The 19,554-nt window shown below is 40.8% G+C and overlaps 1 protein-coding gene across 4 annotated transcripts in view; it reads left to right on the plus strand.

Moving 5' to 3' along the window:
- The window catches only part of FAF1 (Fas associated factor 1), a 534,320-nt gene that overhangs the window by 46,773 nt on the left and 467,993 nt on the right, over positions 1–19,554 (plus strand). The window lies entirely within an intron of this gene.

Here is a 19,554-nt window from a genome sequence, read left to right on the forward strand (position 1 = left end):
ATTGCCAAAAGATAAAGGTCCTGGCAAAGCTGAATGAGAATGAATATGAGTGATAAAAAGGGGGGCAGTGCGGGAAGTAGGAGTTACAAATAAAATAATTTTTGTAAAGGAGTTTGAGGAAATAATGGTAAAGAAGTCTGAGAAATATATTTAGTTACATATGCAGCATATTGGGAATCACTAACTATATTACAAGGGGTTTGAGGCCAGTCTTGTAGAATCATAAGAATGGCAAAAAGTTCTCCTTGTTTTACTGATTCAAATGGATAGTGAGAAATTTTTGAATTGTCTGAAGTCCAGTATCTAGCCTTTCCATTGCTTGAAGCATCAGTAAAAAAGGTGGGAACTTTAACTGGAGTGTAAGAGATAGGATTATATGGCAGTAAAGAGAAAAAAAACCAGTATACTCAGCGCAAGCCACTTGCCAACCCTCATGAGTTTCCAACAGAGAATAATTTTTATAGGGTCAGCGCCAAGCAACTGATGAGCTCGATGTCGTCCTTTAGTAATTAATTCAGCCAATTTATCAATATATGGGTGAATTTTCTTAATGGCTTTATTAGCCAAAAACAGCCACTCCAGAATATTATTATTTTGGTGTAAAACGGCCGTTGGCGAATGGGGAGTATGAAAAAGACACAACGAAAGTGGAAGATTGGGTGCAATATAATCAAGGTGAGCTTCACTAATTCTATTTTCTACAATGACAGTTCTTCTTCTGCTACAGGGGATAATTGACGAGAACTATTTAAATCTGAATCTCCTTCCAAGGTAGCAAATAGATGTCGCAATTTTTAAGTAGGGGTGATAAGAGCTGGATTAGGAAGCCCAGGTTGTAAAGTCCCCATAGGTTGAATACAAGCATTTACAGCTCTAAGGTCAGTTAATAAGTGAGATTTTCCACTTTTCTTTTTAATGACAAACACAGGGGAATTCCATGCAGAAGTACTTGGTTCAATATGCCCCTCGGCCAATTGTTCCTTAACTAAATTCTTTAAAGCCTTAAGTTTTTCTTTAGATAATGGCCACTGTTCCACCTAAACAGGAGTTGTAGTTTTCCACTTCAATTGTAAAGCTTGAGGCTTGTGGACAGTGGCTAAGAGTGTAAAGGATTGTAGCCCGTTTTGAACATCCTATTTTTGGCAGCTGAAGAAATATGAGGAATGCTTACAAAGGCACCAAATTGTTGTAAAAGATCATGGCCCCAAAGGTGAATATTAATGGGAACAATATAAAAGAACACTTTTCCTTGTTGTCCTTCAGGTCCTACGCAGCTCAGGGGCTGGACACTTTGGTAGACTATAGAAGCAGTACTTAGGCCAGATAGAGTAACTGATACTTGTTTCTTTTTCCAATGATCAGGCCATTGAGCCAAACATATAATAGATACATCCGCTCCTGTGTTGACTAATCCCTCAAAAAGTATCCTATTAATTTGCAATGAACATAAAGGTTTTTGATCAGAAACTAAAGTTTCCCAGAAAACAGTTTTCCCAGTACTACCGAAACCTCCTTGACGAGACACATCTCTAGATAGGAAAGGAAAAAAAGGCAATAAAAGCAATTGTGCAATACGTTCCCCTGCCTCTAGGCGCATAAATTGTGCGACTTGTACCATAATAAGGACTTCATCAGTAAAATCGGGATCAATAATTCCTTTGACCACCATTAACTCCCACATAGCGCTGCTGCTTTGACCTAACAGAAGTCCTACATGTCCCTTTGGCAAAGGGCCACACACTCCAGTAGTTAACATATATTCCTCCATTAGGAGACAGAGTATAAGGTTGAGTAATAGCTAAATCAGCAGCAGCACTCTGCTTAGTTGCAGCATGAAGCTGGGATACAAGGGTATGGGGTGATACCCTTAAGGATGACTTGAAGTCATTCCTTGATGTTGTAAGCCATCGCTCACTGGGTATTGTGGTAGGCCTGCATTGTAATTGTTGGGGCCCCAAGCCTGTGGGCCCCGGTTCCCATTACTGGGAGGGGTGACAATAAATTTCCACTCTTACCAGTTTTTGAACGGCATTCACTTGTCCAGTGTCGACCTTTTCCACATCGTTTGCACTCCCCAGAGTGCAGCAGCTGACCAGCACCGACTGTCCGGCACTCCCTAGTGAGATGAACCCAGTACCTCAGTTGAAAATGCAGAAATCACCTGTCTTCTGTGTCACTTGCCCTGGAAGCTGGAGACTGGAGCTGTTCCTATTCGGCCATCTTGCTCCGCCCCCCTGTATCTCTTATCAGTTTTTGAATGGCATTCATTGGTCCAATGTCAGCCCTTGCCACATTGTTTACACATATCAGATGGTAACCTTTTTTCTTTTAGAGCAGAAGAGCCTAATTTTTTTCCGGCATTCCTTTTTAAAATGACTGGGTTTCCCACATTGATAGCATATACCTTGTTTAGAATTGCCTTTTAAAGCCTTAGAAAGTGCCCCAGCAAACAATTGAGCATTGTAAATAGCTCCCCCAACGCCTGCACAAGCCCGAATATACTCACCTAAATTGGCTCCACTGGCCTTTAAAGGTCTTAATAATTTTTGTTGCAGCTTTCATTTCTTTCAAAAATTTAAATTGTAGGACTGTAAAAGTCACATTCTGGCCACCGTTTGGGAACTGAGCATTGGGGCCGAAAGCATCCCGTGTTATTGGGAATAGATCTAATTCCTCGAAATCATCCTTTTCCTTCAATTCCTTCTTTTCTCCTACAGGAGGAAAAGGCACAGAGAAAACCTGACCTGACATAGGCAAAGAGGTTGGAGGTGGAGGCAAAGGGAAATCTTTTTAACAGGGAAGGCTCGTGGCGGAGAGATAGGAGAAACAGGAGCAGCAGCACCTTGCAATTTTAACAACTCTTGTAACATCTCTAAAATACGCTGCAAATCAGAATTTCCTTCAGATGAAGGAGGCATTAACTCTTCTTCCAATTCCTTGTCCTCAGCAACCGGGGCGTAAATATGTTCCTCTCTAGGATCATTCCTCTCTAAAGCTTCAGATGCCTCACCTCCTGTGGCAGTATCGCCACGCTCTGAGTCAGTTTCAGATAACTCTGATGCCTGAGTAATGGAACTACACAAAGTCCACAAAGTCAGAGGCATCGTTTGCCCTCGCTGATGAGCTTGATGCAGGACTTTAACCACTTGTAACCATTCCTTTCGATTTGCACTGCACTTTGGTTTGATATTGAAACCAATAACAATGTTGTTCAACATGGGCAAACAATCACTTCCAAGTCTTTTCTTTTACTTCTACTCCTATAGACATCAACAGTCCCTGGAGTAACCGCAGATATTCAGAGGCCAGAGAGGTGGAATTCCTCATAATTTTCCCGTGGAACCCCCTTCATTTATTTACCTGCCGGGGGTGTTCCCCCTCCGGTTCCTTGCTCTCGTGGAGCCACGGACCCTGCTTGCTGCGCCAGATGTTGGGGTCCGCATGTTTCTTAAAGGAATAAAGAGTGAACACACAAGACAACACAAGACAAAACAAACATGGTGGCCGCCCCAAACGACATGCTCTGCTTTATTTTATACAGTCGTTTGTGGAATGTTACCAAGTCACAAGACACATTGTTGTTTTTCTGACCTTTCCCTGACTTTCTGGATTTTCAAGATGTTTACACGTAAACAAGCCCCCAGGGTCTGCTGTTTGCAGCTGGCTTCTGTGTCCTCCCTGTTTGCAGGGAAGGAACGCCCTGCTTCGTTTGCAAGAGCAGGACTTATCGGGAACGTCTCGTTTGCGAGCACGTAGTCCTCTACATCCGACCATTTGGTAGTTTTTTGCAGTGGTTACATTTGAGTCCTTTCCTCTTTCTCATTTATGTGTCTGCTCTCTACCAGTGAATTTTATGCTTTAATTTTTTTTTTTTTTTGAGATGAGGTCTTTGCTCTATTTCCCAGGCTGGAGTACAGTGGTGTGATCTTGGCTGCCTGCATCCCTCTGACTCCTGGCTCAGGTGATCCTCCCACCTCAGCCTCCCGAGTAGCTAGGAGTACAGGCATGCACCACCATGCCTGGCTAACTGTTGTATTTTTAGTAGAAACAGGATTTCACCATGTTACCCAGGCTGGTCTCGAACTCATGGGCTCAAGTCATCTGCCCTCCTTGACTTCACAAAGTGCTGGGATTACAGCCGTTAGCCACCATGCTTGGCCACTTTAATGTGTTTTCATGATGATAAATATTATTCTTTCGCTTCCAGATGTAGGAACTCCTTAAACATTTCTTGTAGAGCTGGTCTTGTTATGAATTCCCTCAGTGGTGACAGAGGCAGGAGGTGTCAAGCTGATTCTCAGGCTCTTGGATGGTGCATGCAGCCACTGACAGTGGGTTGCAGAGTCGGGCAGGCCAGTCCACAGGCTCTAGGATGGCATCTGGGGGTGTTGGCTACTGCAGGTGGGGCAAGTTGGTCCCTTGGCCCTGTGACGGCTCACCCAGGCTCTGGCGGTTGTGGGCAGGGTTGGCCAACCTAAGGTCCCTGGACAGTGTGTACCTCATATGGTAATCGTGGGCTTTTGTCATAGATGTATTTTGTTACTGTATACATTTACTTATTTCTTCTAGAGGTTTTTAATGTAAAGAATGCAGAGTTGTCTATATATAATCATTTGTCTGTGATAAAAGATAGCTGTAATTCTTTCCAGTTTTTATGACTTTTTCTTACTTTATTGCATGTAATAAGACCTCTAGTATAATAGAGGTTGAATAGAAGTGGTGACAGCAAACATTCTTTTTTTTTTTTTTTATACTTTAAGTTCTAGGGTACATGTGCACAATGTGCAGGTTTGTTACATATGTATAGATGTGCCATGTTGTTGTGCTGCCCTCATTAACTCGTCATTTACATATGTATATCTCCTAATGCTATCCCTCCCCCCTCCCCCTTCCCCCTACCCTACAACAGGCCCCAGTGTGTGATGTTCCCCTTCCTGTGTCCAAGTGTTCTCATTGTTCAATTCCCACCTGTGAGTGAGAACATACGGTGTTTGGTTTTTTGTCCTTGTGATAGTTTGACAGCAAACGTTCTTAACATTCTTGCCTTTTTCCCAATCTTAGGAATAAATATTCAGTCTTTCACTATTAAGTATGGTGTAAGCTATAGATTTTTCATAGATGTCCTTCTGCTGATTAAGGAAATTACCTTCTATTCTTAATTTGCTAAGAGTTTTTATTATGAATGTTTATTAATTTGTTTTGAATATTCTAGGGAGATGGTGATATAGATTTTCTCCTTTGTTCTGTTAATATGGTAAATTATACTGATTTCTGAATGTTAAACCAACTTTGCATTGCTGAGAGCAACCTCAGTTGGTCATGATTTGTTATCCTTTTTACATAATCCTGGATTTGATTTGCTAATATTTTGTTAAGGATTCTTGCATCTATGTTCATGAGGAAAATTGGCCTGAATTTAGAGGAATCTTGGGTGCATCTGCTGCGTATCAGTGATGTGAGCCAGGCAATCAGGGACATTGTCTGTCATCTGCGGTAGTACTTGGTGCTGTGCCTGTACTTTTTGGGAGCAGTAATGCCTGCTGTTTTTTTTCCACCTTCCAAAGTATATTTTCTGTCTTTACTTTTTTTTTTTTTTTCTTTTTGAGACAGAGTCTTGCTCTTTTGCCCAGGCTGGCGTGTGGTGGCGCGATCTTGGCTCACTGCAACCTCTGCCCCCCAGGCTCAAACGATTCTCCTGCCTCAGCCTCCTGAGTAGCTGGGACTACAGGCGAGTGCCACCACGCCCAGCTAATTTTTTGTATTTTTAGTAGAGACAAGGTTTCACCATGTTGGCCGGGCTGGTCCCAAACTCCTGACCTCAGGTGGTCCACCTGACTCGGCCTTCCAAAGTGATGGGCTTACAGGTGTGAGCCACTGCCAGGCCTGCACATGTTTTTTTGTGGCCATTCCTGACCTCAGACCACTCAGGGAAGGAATTTTCAGGAATTTAGTCTCAGCTTAGGTGAGTTGATACAGTATGAAACTAGCAGATCTCATCTTTGCTATACTTCTTACATTTCTTTTTTCCCACCCTTGTTCTAGAGATTACAACATACATGGTTGACTTATCACAGTCTCTCTTAATTGCTTTATACTACTTCATGTATAAGAACTTTATAAGAATATTCTTCAGCTGGGCGCGGTGGCTCACACCTGAAATCCCAGCACTTTGGGAGGCTGAAGCTGGTGGATCACGAGGTCAGGAGTTTGAGACCATCCTGGCCAACATGGTGAAACCCTGTTTCTACTAAAAATAAAAAAAAAATTAGCCAACCGTGTTATCAGGCGCCTGTAATCCCAGCTGCGTGGGAGACTGAGGCAGGAGAATCGCTTGAACCCAGGAAGCCAAGGTTGCAGTGAGCCGAGACTGTGCCACTGCACTCCAGTCTGGACAACAGAGCAAGACTCTGTCTCAAAAAAAAAAAAAAAAAAATTCTTCTATTTACCCCCTTGCAGCCTTTATTTTATTCTTTTCATATATTTTACTTATACATGTTATATAGCTCGTAATTCATTCTGTGATTTTTGCTTAGAGTTGTCTTTTAAAGAATATAAGAAATAATAAATGTAAACATTTACGAAGATGCTCTTTGTGTAGATTAGAGGTTCCATCTAGTATCATTTCCCTCCAGCATGAAAACCTTTACTGTTTTTTATATGCAGATCTGTTGGTGAGAAATTCTCTCAGCTTTTGTTTATCTGGAAATTTCTTTGTTTTGTTGGTGAGAAATTCTCTCAGCTTTTGTTTGTCTGAAATTTCTTCGTTTTGATTTTTCCTTATTTGCATGTTTTTCATTTAGGAGTTAGAGTTAGTGGTAAACCTATCTGTTGGGTGTTTAGAAACATTTTGGTAAAGAGTATAAAACATTATTAAGGTAATAACATTCCTGACACTTCATAATTTTATTATTCTGCCTTTATTGATAAGTACAAGTTCATTTATTTTGTTCCTTATAATTAAAAAGTTTTGGTGTATGTGAAATTTACATTCAGTGAAATGTACTCTTTATAAGTGGACAATTTGATGAGTTTTAATAATTATATAGGCAGGATATGGTGGCCCACTCCTGTAATCCTAGCACTTTGGGAGGCCGAGGTGGGCGGATCACTTGAAATCAGAAAGGTTTCTTCATGGTCTCAATCATTCTCCATGCCCTATGTGAAACCATAGGTCTGATTTCTATTATTGTAGATTACTTTTGTCTGTTACTGGACTTCATGTAAATGAAGTCATACAGCATGCAGTATTTTGAGTATGGCTTTTTTCTCTCATCTTAATGCCTTTGAGGTTCATCAGATAAATGTATTGCGAACATTTTCTTCCAGTGTGTGACTATCTTTTTATTTCACCTTAGATTCTGGTGTTTCGTCTGAGGTCTTAACCCTGGCTGGTCCTGATGTATAATTTTGTTTTGTAAAACTGCCAAAAACTATGTTGGTTTTCTTTCTTTCTTTTCTTTTCTTTTCTTTCTTTCTTTCCTTCCTTCCTTCCTTCCTTCCTTCCATCCTTTCTCTCTCTCTCTCTTTCTTTCTTTCTTTCTTTCTTCTTTCTTTCTTTCTCTTTCTCTCTCTCTCTCTTTCTTTCTTTCTTTCTTTCTAGAGGCTTCTAACTAAGCTTTTTAGCTCTCTGACTCATGAATACATTAATACATTAAATTTAGCAAATGTTGCTTGGCAAAAAATCTGGCATTATGTTTGAGGCCCTCTGATTGCTGCAGAAATCTCTGCTGGTTTCTATTCTTATTTGTTGGTTCTGTTGATGCAACGCCTGTCTTTTCAAGTTCTTGCTCGGAATTAAAAAGTTCCTAGCAGAAGTCAGCTTACCTCTTTGAAGTTCTCTCGATTTCAGGATCTTAAGCCATCTTGTTCTTGTTGCCTGTGTGAGGAAGCTTTTCTCAGTCTGCAATAGATTATTGCAGTATGTCTTTGAGCTTTTCAATTTGTTCTTAGCAAGAGTTAGTCTTCTGCAAGCTACTCTAGCCCATCTGGAAGCAAAACCTTTTGAATGCATTGATGAGAATACTTTTAAGTTTGGATTTTAAGTTTTGCTGTTTACCCAAGCATAAGCCATCATCTTTCTTTGTTCTTTCTTCCTCCTCTCCTGGTCTTTTTTGATAGCTGATTCTCTTAGGGTGATAGATTTGGGACATTGTAGTTATCATATGATTCATCTGGCAGAAACTTTCTTTCATTGCCAGTTACCTAGGACTTGGCTAATTAAAAATTAAAACTAGGGCTTGGTTCATTTCTCTTTTACTTTAATTTCCTTTGATCTGTCTGCTTTTTATTTCTGTTTTTGCTTCTAATCCATGAATGGATAGGATAGATACTGTCTTTATTTACTTATTGACATTAATTCTGTTCTTTCCTAATAATTGCTATTCTCAGCAGCATGTTTCCCTAAGTCTTCTAGGAGAAGTAATATGAAGGCTTCCATTCTCTTTCCAATCTATGATTTGTTAGTGCTCCTCTCCTTTCATTTGTTAAGACCTTTGCGACCTGTCAGGGAGTATGTCATATGGAAAATTATTATGCTCTGAACAGTTTGAAGATCTTTGTTTCTGTGTTTAGAGAGGTTCATTTTACATTGGGGCTCCTGAGGAAGTGGGGCTCTAGAACGCTGAGAAAGCACTTTTCAACTTGTCGATTAGGAAGAAGGGTAGTGCCACAAGAAAGAGGCGTCATTATTATGAAATTGAGGTGTTTGTATGGGGAGATAATTCCTAAAGAGAATGGTATTGCTTATGGTTAAAAGCCCAGGTTTTGGGGTCAGGTAGCCTTGGGTTCCTTTCCCGTCTTTACCACTTATTAGCTGTGTGACTGAATAATTTACTTAACCCTTTGTCATTTCCTCATATAGATGGGAATAATAATAAGTTACAGAATGCTATCAAGACTGAATAATATCAACAGTGAATAGTAAGTATAAGAATTAGCATGGTGCCTATCTTGCATTCTGCCCTTCTTCCTCCCACCCCCTTTTGTTTGTTTTTGTCTGTCTTTCACGTGCTAGGCTTCCTCAAACGTCTGGTGATCTTTTATTATCTATTCACATTTAAGGGTATGTACTGAAAAATTACTTAGAAGCTCAGAGGCCATGGGCTGGAATAATCAAACAGAGGGCTGTATTATTTCTAAGGTTATTGTTTGATTTGCTTTTTTCTTTGAGAACATCTAAGTGTCAGTGTATGAAGTTATTTTCAGCTTTAGGGGAAAAAAAGGAGTTTTTAAAGGTTCCTTGTCCACTAGTGTTCTAGAGTTGGATGGGAATAGGGACTGTGGATCTCACCTTTCAGAATGCTGACTTAGTCTTATTTTCAGTTCAACAGTTCACTCTTATCCTCCTATGGGACTAGTTTCCATGAGTCTGAAATATTTATTTCAACATCTCTAGAATACATATCTCTTTTCTCAGAAGGAGGTGGAGAGGAAGGTTAGTTGCTTCACTATGTGAAGATGGAGTCTGCCTCCTGAGGTACCTGGTACATACCATTCCTGAGCCTTTCTTCAGGGCAAAAATCAGCTTATTTCCCAGACATCATCTCTGTAAACAGGTTTTATCTTCTACTCTTCTAAGTAGTTGGCTATTTTTAACTGCATCCTAACATGGGTCAGGGATATAGGTATCTTCTATTGAATGAAAGATGGAGATTTTTTTCAGTAACTTGTTTTTTTATTTTTATTTTTATTTTTTTTTTGAGATGGAGTTTCGCTCTTGTTGCCCAGGCTGGAGTGCAATGGTGCGATATTGGCTCACTGCGACCTCCGCCTCCCAGGTTCAAGCGACTCTCCTGCCTTAGCCTCCCAAGTAGCCGGGTTTACAGGCATGTACCACCATTCCCAGCTGATTTTGTATTTTTAATAGAGATGGGATTTCTCCATGTTGATCAAGCTGGTCTCAAACTCCGGATCTCAGGTGATCTGCCGGCCTCAGCCTTCCGAAGTGCTAGGATTATAGGTGTGAGCCACCACGCCCGGCTGTTGTTTTCAAGTGATGAAAAAGAAGAGTTGAAGAGGACAGAAGCATCTTCCTCTGTGAGCCTAAAACCAGAAGTTCAGATATGTTTTAAAAACTTTGCAATGTGGAGAGCTGATTAGGGGAGTTCATAATTTAGGAAGACCAGTTAGGAAACTATTGCAGAAATCCAAGGATAGAGAGAAACATGCTTGGTCTAGGCTCATGAAAACAGGGATATGAAAGAGGTGGATGTATATATTGATAGTGATTTGTTTGGATCTAGGGAATGAGATGAAAGGGGAGGTCTAGGATGACCATTTGGACATTTCTTTGATAGCGAGATAGAAGGGATATGTTAAGTATAGCACATTGTCCCTTTTATTGCTTTTTCAGTTATGTGGGAGGGATCAGAAATAGACAAGAAGTTAAATAACATGATGAGGCAAATAATAGAGTAAGACACAATATAATTAAATGTGCAGTGATTGATACATTTACTCAGAAGATAACAGAATAGGCATAACTGTGTTTTTCAGAAGCCTAAGCATAAAGGCATAAAGTCTATCATCTTTTGCCTGTTTTATCTGTCACATTCTCGAAATGTGCTAAGTAAATCAGGGTTTTTGTTTTGATGCACTAACTAGTTTTAGAAAAGCAGTTTGCTGGTGGGTAAGCTTGAAAAAGAATTAAGAATTGATGGTAGGCAATTAGAGAGTAGCGTTGATTTTATTTTAGCTTATATTAAAAATGCTTCTTACTGGCCTATATAGTTTTGTATACTTATTTACATGCCTTTGCTATCATAAACCAAATTCCCGCTTTGGTGTATTTGGTGAATGGAGAAGAACTTTAAAACACTGCTAAAATCAAATCGTAGCTTACCAGGTTCTGATATTTCTGTGAAATGTGGCTGAAAAAATAAGAGAAGTTTGGCTGAGTCATCAGGAATCCATGGTCTCGTCCTTTGCTTTGCAGACTTAAATACTTGATTTTTTTATGTTATCCATCAGTGTTCTGGTAAATTGATTCAGAGTAACAGATATACAGTAGACTGATCTGTGATGTGGAATATTAATTTACAAAGATATAGCCATTTTTGCATTGACTACGAGATTTGTAATCATTATTCAGAGCATCTTCTTCCCGGTAGGATACCTGAAAAACCAATTTGGTCATCAAAACATGGATTGGTGAGCATGGAAGCAGAACAAATTACTTGCATTGGTCTGGGGGATGGTTTACTCAGGCCATGATAAGTCTAGGAAGTTATTCCTGCTCTGTTTCTACTGGTTGAATATTCATCCATCAGTTCCATCGGTACTATTTTTTAGTATCTTTACAATATCTTTAGTCTTTTGGAAAGTAATAAACAAATTCTTCCTTTCTCATTTTTCCCCCCAATATAATGTGTAGAGACTACTGCTCATTAAGACATATATTATTGTCATTATTTTGATTGATAATTATCTGCTGTTGCTGACAGTTTACTCTTCTTGATGAAATTTGAGAATAATTCAAGTCTTTGTAAGACCCTGATACAGATTCTCTTCCTTTTTTGATATTCACATCTTGAAGAAATCTGCAGGGTCTCTAATGGATAGATTCAGCCTTTTGGTGTTGTGGCTTTAGATTCAGATTCTGGTTCTGCCACCAAGTAACTGAGTAAGTTGCACATGCCACTTGATCTCTTTAAGCTTGTACATCTTATTGATGTACCTTCTCTTGTACGGATGATGAGACAGTTATGAATTAATGTGTTTAAAATATCTGAGCAGTGTAAATGTATTTGTGTAAAATCAATCCATCCATTCATCCTTTTAACAAGTACTGTGTCCCAGGCAGTTTGCTGTGTATTGGGTTATAACACTGACCATGATAGTCATAATCCCTGCACTCATGCCATATATATAGAGTACAGTGGGGAAGAGAGGCACATAAACAGGCAATTATAAAACTGTGTGGTAAGTGCTATAATAAGTGACACAGCATTTTTATAAGTGTTTTTAGAGGTGCTTTACAAAATGCAGCACTAAAATATTTAAGGCTTTTTAGGGCTTGAATACCCCAATTAACCATCTGGCTGGTTCATTTCTGTTAATTGAGTTGAATGTATGCATAACTTATATGAAGGAAATGTTGTGTGAAACATAGTTTATCAGAATTCAGTTTTGGTGTGGCTTCTACAGTTCACCTTTTTTTTTTTTTTAAATTTAAGTTTTAGCAAAAACTTTTAAAGAAAAGTTATTTAAGAAACTGAAAATGGGTAAGCAATTGATTGATATTTTCAAATACTGAACCACTGTTTGGTAAAATGTGCATGCACCTGTACTGTGGCACTGGCATTTATAAGCATCTACAAACATGTGAGTAGATTGCATAGTGTAGAGTCATATGGCAACTTCTTTTGGGAAACAGTAGAGACACATGATTTTTCTTAGGACACACTGCCAGTTCAAGCATCTATGTAGGTTGTGATAACCAGAGTAATGATGTTAAAAAGAACAACACACTAAGCTTAGTAAGGTTTAGTATAATTCAATCATCTTTTTAACAGCACTAAAACTTTTGCACTTAAAGTGGTTTTCTAAGAATACCACCACCTAGATGGGGCAGGTGGTGGACAAGGCTGTCTTTCTACTCTACTCGTGCTTCTCAAACTTTAATCAATGTAAGAATCACCCAAGATACTCTGTAAAATGTAGATTCTAGAATCCTACTTCTAGAAAGTGATTCAGTAGTCTGAGACAGTCTAAAAACATGTATTTTAAACAAGCCTCTCAGGTAAATCTGATGTAGGAAGGATGAGGACAACACTGTAAACACTTTAAAACACCATTCCTGTCTCCTATGCTTTCTGTAATAATGACTTGTCTAGCAGCAGCTCAAGCCCTTCTCTCTCCCTAATTTTGAAGTTGGTGGTCTTTTTGAAATGGTGTTGTTGTCACCATTGAAGCACTGACAATAGTGTACTCTGTTGTGCCTCAGGTCCTCCAAATACTCTGCCTTTTTTTTTTTTTTTTTTTTTGAGATAGTGTCTCACCCTGCCACCTAGGCTAGAGTGCAGTGGTGAGATCTCGGCTCATGGTAACAGGCTCAAATGTTTCTCCCACTTCAAGCTCTTGAGTAGGTGGGACTACAGGAGCATGCCTCCATGCCTGACTGATTTTTCTGTATGTTTTTGGTAGAGATGGGGTATCGTCATGTTGCCCAGGTTGGTCTTGAACTCTTGAGCTCAAGTGATCCACCCACCTTGGCCTCCCAAAGTGCTGGGATTACAGGCGTGAGGCACCATGCTTAGCCCAAGTATATATTTTATGGCTGTTTTACCCATTCATGGGAAAAGTGTTTTTTTTTTTTTTGGAGACAGAGTCTTACTCTTTTGCCCAGGCTGGAGTGCAGTGGCACCATCTTGGCTCACTGCAACCTCTGCCTGCTGGGTTCAAGCCATTCTCATGCCTCAGCCTCCTGAGTAGCTGAGACTACAGGCACGTGCCACCATGTTTGGTTAAGTTTTGTGTTTTTTGGTAGAGATGGGATTTCACCATGTTGGCCAGACTGGTCTCAAACTCCTACCCACCTGCCTTGGCCTCCGAGAGTACTGGGATTACAGGTGTGAGTCACTGCATTCAGCAAGGAAGAAGATTCTCTCAAGAAAAAAAGATAATAATAAAGGTGGTCAGGTGCAGTGGCTCACGCCTGTAATCCCAGCACTTTGGGAGGCCAAGGCAGGCGGATCGCTTGAGGTCAGGAATTCCAGAACAGCCTGGCCAACATGGTGAAGCCCCATCTCTACTAAAGATACAAAGATTAGCTGGGCATGGTGGCAGGACCTGTAATCCCAGCTACTCGGGAGGCTGAGGTTGGAGAATTGCTTGTACTGGGGAGGCGGAGGTTGCAGTGAGCCGAGATCATACCTCTGCACTCCAGCCTAAGTGACAGAGTGAGACTGTGTTTCCAAAAAAAAGAAAAAAAAAGATAAATAAAGGCAAAATTCAGGATAGTGGTTACCTTAGGAGAAAAAGGAAGGTGAAAGGAGGTTCCAAGATGGTGGAATAGGAACAGCTCCAGTCTGTAGCTCCCAGCATGAGCTATGCAGAAGACAGGTGATCTCTGCATTTCCAACTGAGGTACAGGTTCATCTCACTGGGGCTTGTCGCACAGTGTGTGCAGTCCATGGAGTGTGAGCCAAAGCAGGGCGGGGCATCACGTCACCTGGGAAGCTCAAGGGTTCGGGGAATTCCCGTTCCTAGCCAAGGGAAGCTGTGACAGAAGGTACCTGGAAAATCGGGACACTCCCACCCTAATACTGTGCTTTTCCAATGGTCTTAGCAAACGGCACACCAGAGATTATATCCCGCGCCTGGCTCAGAGAGTCCCATGCCCATGGAGCCTCACTCACTGCTAACATAGCAGTCTGAGATTGAACTGTAAGGTGGCAGCTTGGCTGGGGGAGGGGCGTCTGCCATTGCTGAGGCTTGAGTAGGTAAACAAAGCAGCCGGGAAGCTTGAACTCGGTGGAGCCCACTGGAGCTCAAGGAGGCCTGCCTGCCTCTGTAGACTCCACCTCTGGGGGCAGGGCATAGCTGAACAAAAGGCAACAGAAACTTCTGCAGACTTAAACATCCCTGTCTGACAGCTTTGAAGAGAGTAGTGGTTCTCCCAGCACGGAGTTTGAGATCTGAGAACGGATGACAGACTGCCTCCTCAAATTGGGTCCCTGACCCCTGAGTAGCCTAACTGGGAGACACCTCCCAGTAGGGGCTGACTGACACCTCATTCAGCAAGGTGCCCCTCTGAGACGAAACTTCCAGAGGAAGAATCAGGCAGCAACGTTTGCCATTCAGCACTATTTGCTGTTCTGCAGCCTCCACTGGTGATACCCAGGCAAACGGTCTGGAGTGGACCTCCAGCAAACTCCAACAGGCCTGCAGCTGAGGATCCTGACTGTTAGAAGGAAAACTAACAAATAGAAAGGCCATCTACACCAAAACCCCATCTATACGTCACCATCATCAAAGACCAAAGGTAGATAAAACCACAAAGATGGGGAGACACCAGAGCAGAAAAGCTGAAAATTCTAAAAATCAGAGCACCTCTTCTCCTCCAGAGGAACACAGCTCCTCGCCAGCAATGGATCAAAGCTGGATGGAGAATGACTTTGACGAGTTGAGAGAAGAAAGCTTCAGACGACCGATAATAAAAAACTTCTCAGAGCTAAAGGAGGATGTTCGAACTCATCATAAAGAAGCTAAAAACCTGGAAAAAAAATTAGACAAATGGCTAACTAGAATAAACAGCATAGAGAAGACCTTAAATGACCAGATGGAACTGAAAACCACGGCCAGAGAACTATGTGAGGCATGCGCAAGCTTCAGTAGCTGATTCGGTCAAGTGGAAGAAAGGGTATCAGTGATTGATGATCAAATGAATGAAATGAAGTGAGAAGTTCAGAGAAAAAAGAGTAAAAAGAAGTGAACAAAGCCTCTAGGAAATATGGGACCATGTGAAAAGACCAAATATACATTTGATTGGTGTACCTGAAAGTGATGGGAAGACTAGAACCAAGTTGGAAAACACTCTTCAGGATATTATCTGGAAGAACTTCCCCAACCTAGCAAGGTAGGCCAACATTCAAATTCAGGAAATGGAGAGAACACCACAAAGATACTCCTCGAGAAGAGCAACTCCAAGACATGTAATTGTCAGATTCACCAAAGTTGAAATGAAGGAAAAAATGTTAAGTGCAGCCAGAGAGAAGGGTCAGGTTACCCACAAAGGGAAGCCCATCAGACTAACAGCGGATCTCTTGGCAGTAGCTCTACAAGCCAGAAGAGAGTGGGGTCCAGTATTCAACATTCTTAAAGAAAAGAATTTTCAACCTAGATTTTCATATCCAGCCAAACTAAGCTTCATAAGTGAAGGAGAAATAAAATCCTTTATAGACAAGCAAATGCTGAGAGATTTTGTCACCACCAGGCCTGCCTTACAAGAGCTCCTGAAGGAAGCACTAAACATGGAACAACCAGTACCAGCCACTGCAAAAACATGCCAAATTGTAAAGACCATTGATGCTAGGAAGAAACTGCGTCAACTAACGAGCAAAGTGACTAGCTAACATAATAATGACAGGATCAAATTCACACATAACAATATTAACCTTAAATGTAAATGGGCTAAATGCTCCAATTAAAAGACACAGACTGGCAAATTGGATAAAGAGTCAAGACTGATCAGTGTGCTGTATTCAGGAGACCCATCTCACGTGCAGAGACATACACAGGCTCAAAATAAAGGGATGGAAGGATATTTACAAAGCAAATGGAAAGCAAAAAAAGGTAGGGGTTACAATCCTAGTCTCTGATAAAACAGACTTTAAACCAACAAAGATCAAAAGAGACAAGGCCATTACATAATGGTAAAGGGATCAATTCAACAGGAAGAGCTAACTATTCTAAGTATATATGCACCCAATACAGTAGCACCCAGATTCATAAAGCAGGTCCTTAGAGACCTACAAAGATACTTAGACTGCCACACAATAGTGATGGGAGACTTTAACACCCCACTGTCAACATTAGATGGATCAATGAGACAGAAAATTAACAAGGATATCCAGGAATTGAACTCAGCTCTGCACCAAGCGGACCTAATAGACATCTACAGAACTCACCACCCCAGGTCAGCAGAATATACAGTCTTCTCAGCACCACATCACACTTACTCCAAAATGGACCACATAATTAGAAGTAAAGCACTCCTCAGCAAATGTAAAAGAACAGAAATTATAACGAATTGTCTCTCAGACCACAGTGCAATCAAACTAGAACTCAGGATTAAGAAACTCACTCAAAACCACTCAACTACATGGAAACTGAACAACCTGCTTCTGAATGACTACTGAGTACATAACGAAATGAAGGCAGAAATAAAGATGTTCTTTGAAACCAATGAAAACAAAAACACAACATACCAGAACCTCTGGGACACTTTTGAACCAGTGTGTAGAGGGAAATTTATAACACTAAATGCCCACAAGAGAAAGCAGGAAAGACCTAAAATTGACACCCTAACATCACAATTAAAAGAACTAGAGAAGCAAGAACAAACACATTCAAAAGCTAGCAGAAGGCAAGAAATAACTAAGATCAGAGCAGAACTGAAGGAGATAGAGACCCAAAAAAACGCTTCAGAAAATCCATGAATCCAGGAGCTGGTTTTTTGAAAAGATCAACAAAATTGATAGACTGCTAGCAAGACTAATAAAGAAGAAGAGAGAGAAGAATCAAATAGACGCAATAAAAAATGATAAAGGGGTATCACCACTGATCCCAGAGAAATACAGACTACCATCAGAGAATACGATTAACACCTCTACGCAAATAAACTAGAAAATCTAGAAGAAACGGATAAATTCCTGGACACATACACCCTCCCAAGACTAAACCAGGAAGAAGTTGAATCCCTGAATAGCCCAATAATAGGCTCTGAAATTGAGGCAATACATAATAGCCTACCAACTAAAAAAAAGCCCAGGACCAGACAGATTCACAACCGAATTCTACCAGAGGTACAAAGAGGAGCTGGTACCATTCCTTCTGAAACTAATAAATAGAAACAGAGTGAATCCTCCCTAACTCATTTTATGAGGCCAGCATCATCCTGATACCAAGGCCTGGCAGAGACACAACAAAAAAACAACAACAACAAAAAAGAATTTTAGACCAATATCCCTGATGAACATCAATGCAAAAATCCTCAATAAAATACTGGCAAACCAAATCCAGCAGCACATCAAAAAGCTTACCCACCATGATCAAGTTGGCTTCATCCATGGAATGCAAGGCTTGTTCAACATATACAAATCAATAAACGTGATCCAGCATATAAACAGAACCAAAGACAAAAACCACATGATTATCTCAATAGATGCAGAAAAGGCCTTTGATAAAATTCAACAGCACTTCATGCTAAAAACTCTTAATAAACTAGGTATTGATGGGACGTATCTCAAAATAATAAGAGCTATTTATGACCAACCCACAGCCAATATCATACTGAATGGGCAAAAACTGGAAGCATTCCTTTTGAAAACTGGCACAAGACAGGGATGCCTTCTCTCACCACTCCTATTCAACATAGTGCTGGAAGTTCTGGCCAGGGCAATCAGGCAGGAAAAAGAAATACAGGGTATTCAATTAGGAAAAGAGGAAGTCAAATGGTCCCTGTTTGCAGATGACATGATTGTATATTTAGAAAACCCCATCGTCTCAGCCCAAACTCTCCTTAAGTTGATAAGCAACTTCAACAAAGTCTCAGGATACAAAATTAATGTGCAAAAATTACAGGCATTCCTATACAACAACAGATAAACAGAGAGCCAAATCATGAGTGAACTCCCATTCACAATTGCTTCAAAGAGGATCCAATACCTAGGAATCCAACTTACAAGGGATGTGAAGGACCTCTTCAAGGAGAACTACAAACTACTGCTCAATGAAATAAAAGAAGCACAAACAAATGGAAGAACATTCCATGCTCATGGATAGGAAAAATTAATATTGTGAAAATGGCCACACTGCCCAAGGTAATTTATAGATTCCATGCCATCCCCATTAAGCTACCAATGACTTTCTTCACAGAATTGGAAAAAACTACTTTAAAGTTCTTTTGGAACCAAAAAGATCCTGCATTGCAAAGGCAATCCTAAGCCAAAAGGACAAAGCTGGAGGCATCACGCTACCTGACTTCAAACTATACTACAAGGCTACATTAACCAAAACAGCATGGTACTGGTACACAACAGAGATATAGACCAATGGAACAGAACAGAGCTCTCAGAAATAATACCACACATCTACAACCATCTGATCTTTGAAAAATCTGACAAAAACAAGAAGCGAGGAAAGGATTCCCTATTTAATAAATGGTGCTGGGAAAACTGGCTCACCCTAGGTAGAAGGCTGAAACTGGATCCCTTCCTTACACCTTATACAAAAATTAATTCAACGTGGATTAAAGACTTTAATGTTAGAACTAAAACCGTAAAAACCCTAGAAGAAAATATAGGCAATACCATTCAGGCCATAGGCATGGCCTAGAACTTCATGACTAAAACACCAAAAGCAATGGCAACGAAAGCCAAAATTGACAAATGGGATCTAATTAAACTAAAGAGCTTCTGCACAGCAAAAGAAACTACCATCAGGCCGGGCGCGGTGGCTCAAGCCTGTAATCCCAGCACTTTGGGAGGCCGAGACGGGCGGATCATGAGGTCAGGAGATCGAGACCCTCCTGGCTAATACAGTGAAACCCCGTCTCTACTAAAAATACAAAAACTAGCCGGGCGAGGTGGCGGGCGCCTGTAGTCCCAGCTACTCGGGAGGCTGAGGCAGGAGAATGGCGTAAACCCGGGAGGCGGAGCTTGCAGTGAGCTGAGATCCGGCCACTGCACTCCAGCCTGGGCGACAGAGCGAGACTCCGCCTCAAAAAAAAAAAAAAAAAAAAAAAGAAACTACCATCAGAGTAAACAGGCCACCTACAGAATGGGAGAAAATTTTTGCAATCTACCCATCTGACAAGGGGCTACTATCCAGAAT

Source organism: Trachypithecus francoisi, unplaced genomic scaffold (genome assembly GCF_009764315.1).
Source record: "Trachypithecus francoisi isolate TF-2019V2 unplaced genomic scaffold, Tfra_2.0 Lachesis_group12, whole genome shotgun sequence".
Taxonomy (NCBI): Eukaryota; Metazoa; Chordata; class Mammalia; order Primates; family Cercopithecidae; genus Trachypithecus; species Trachypithecus francoisi.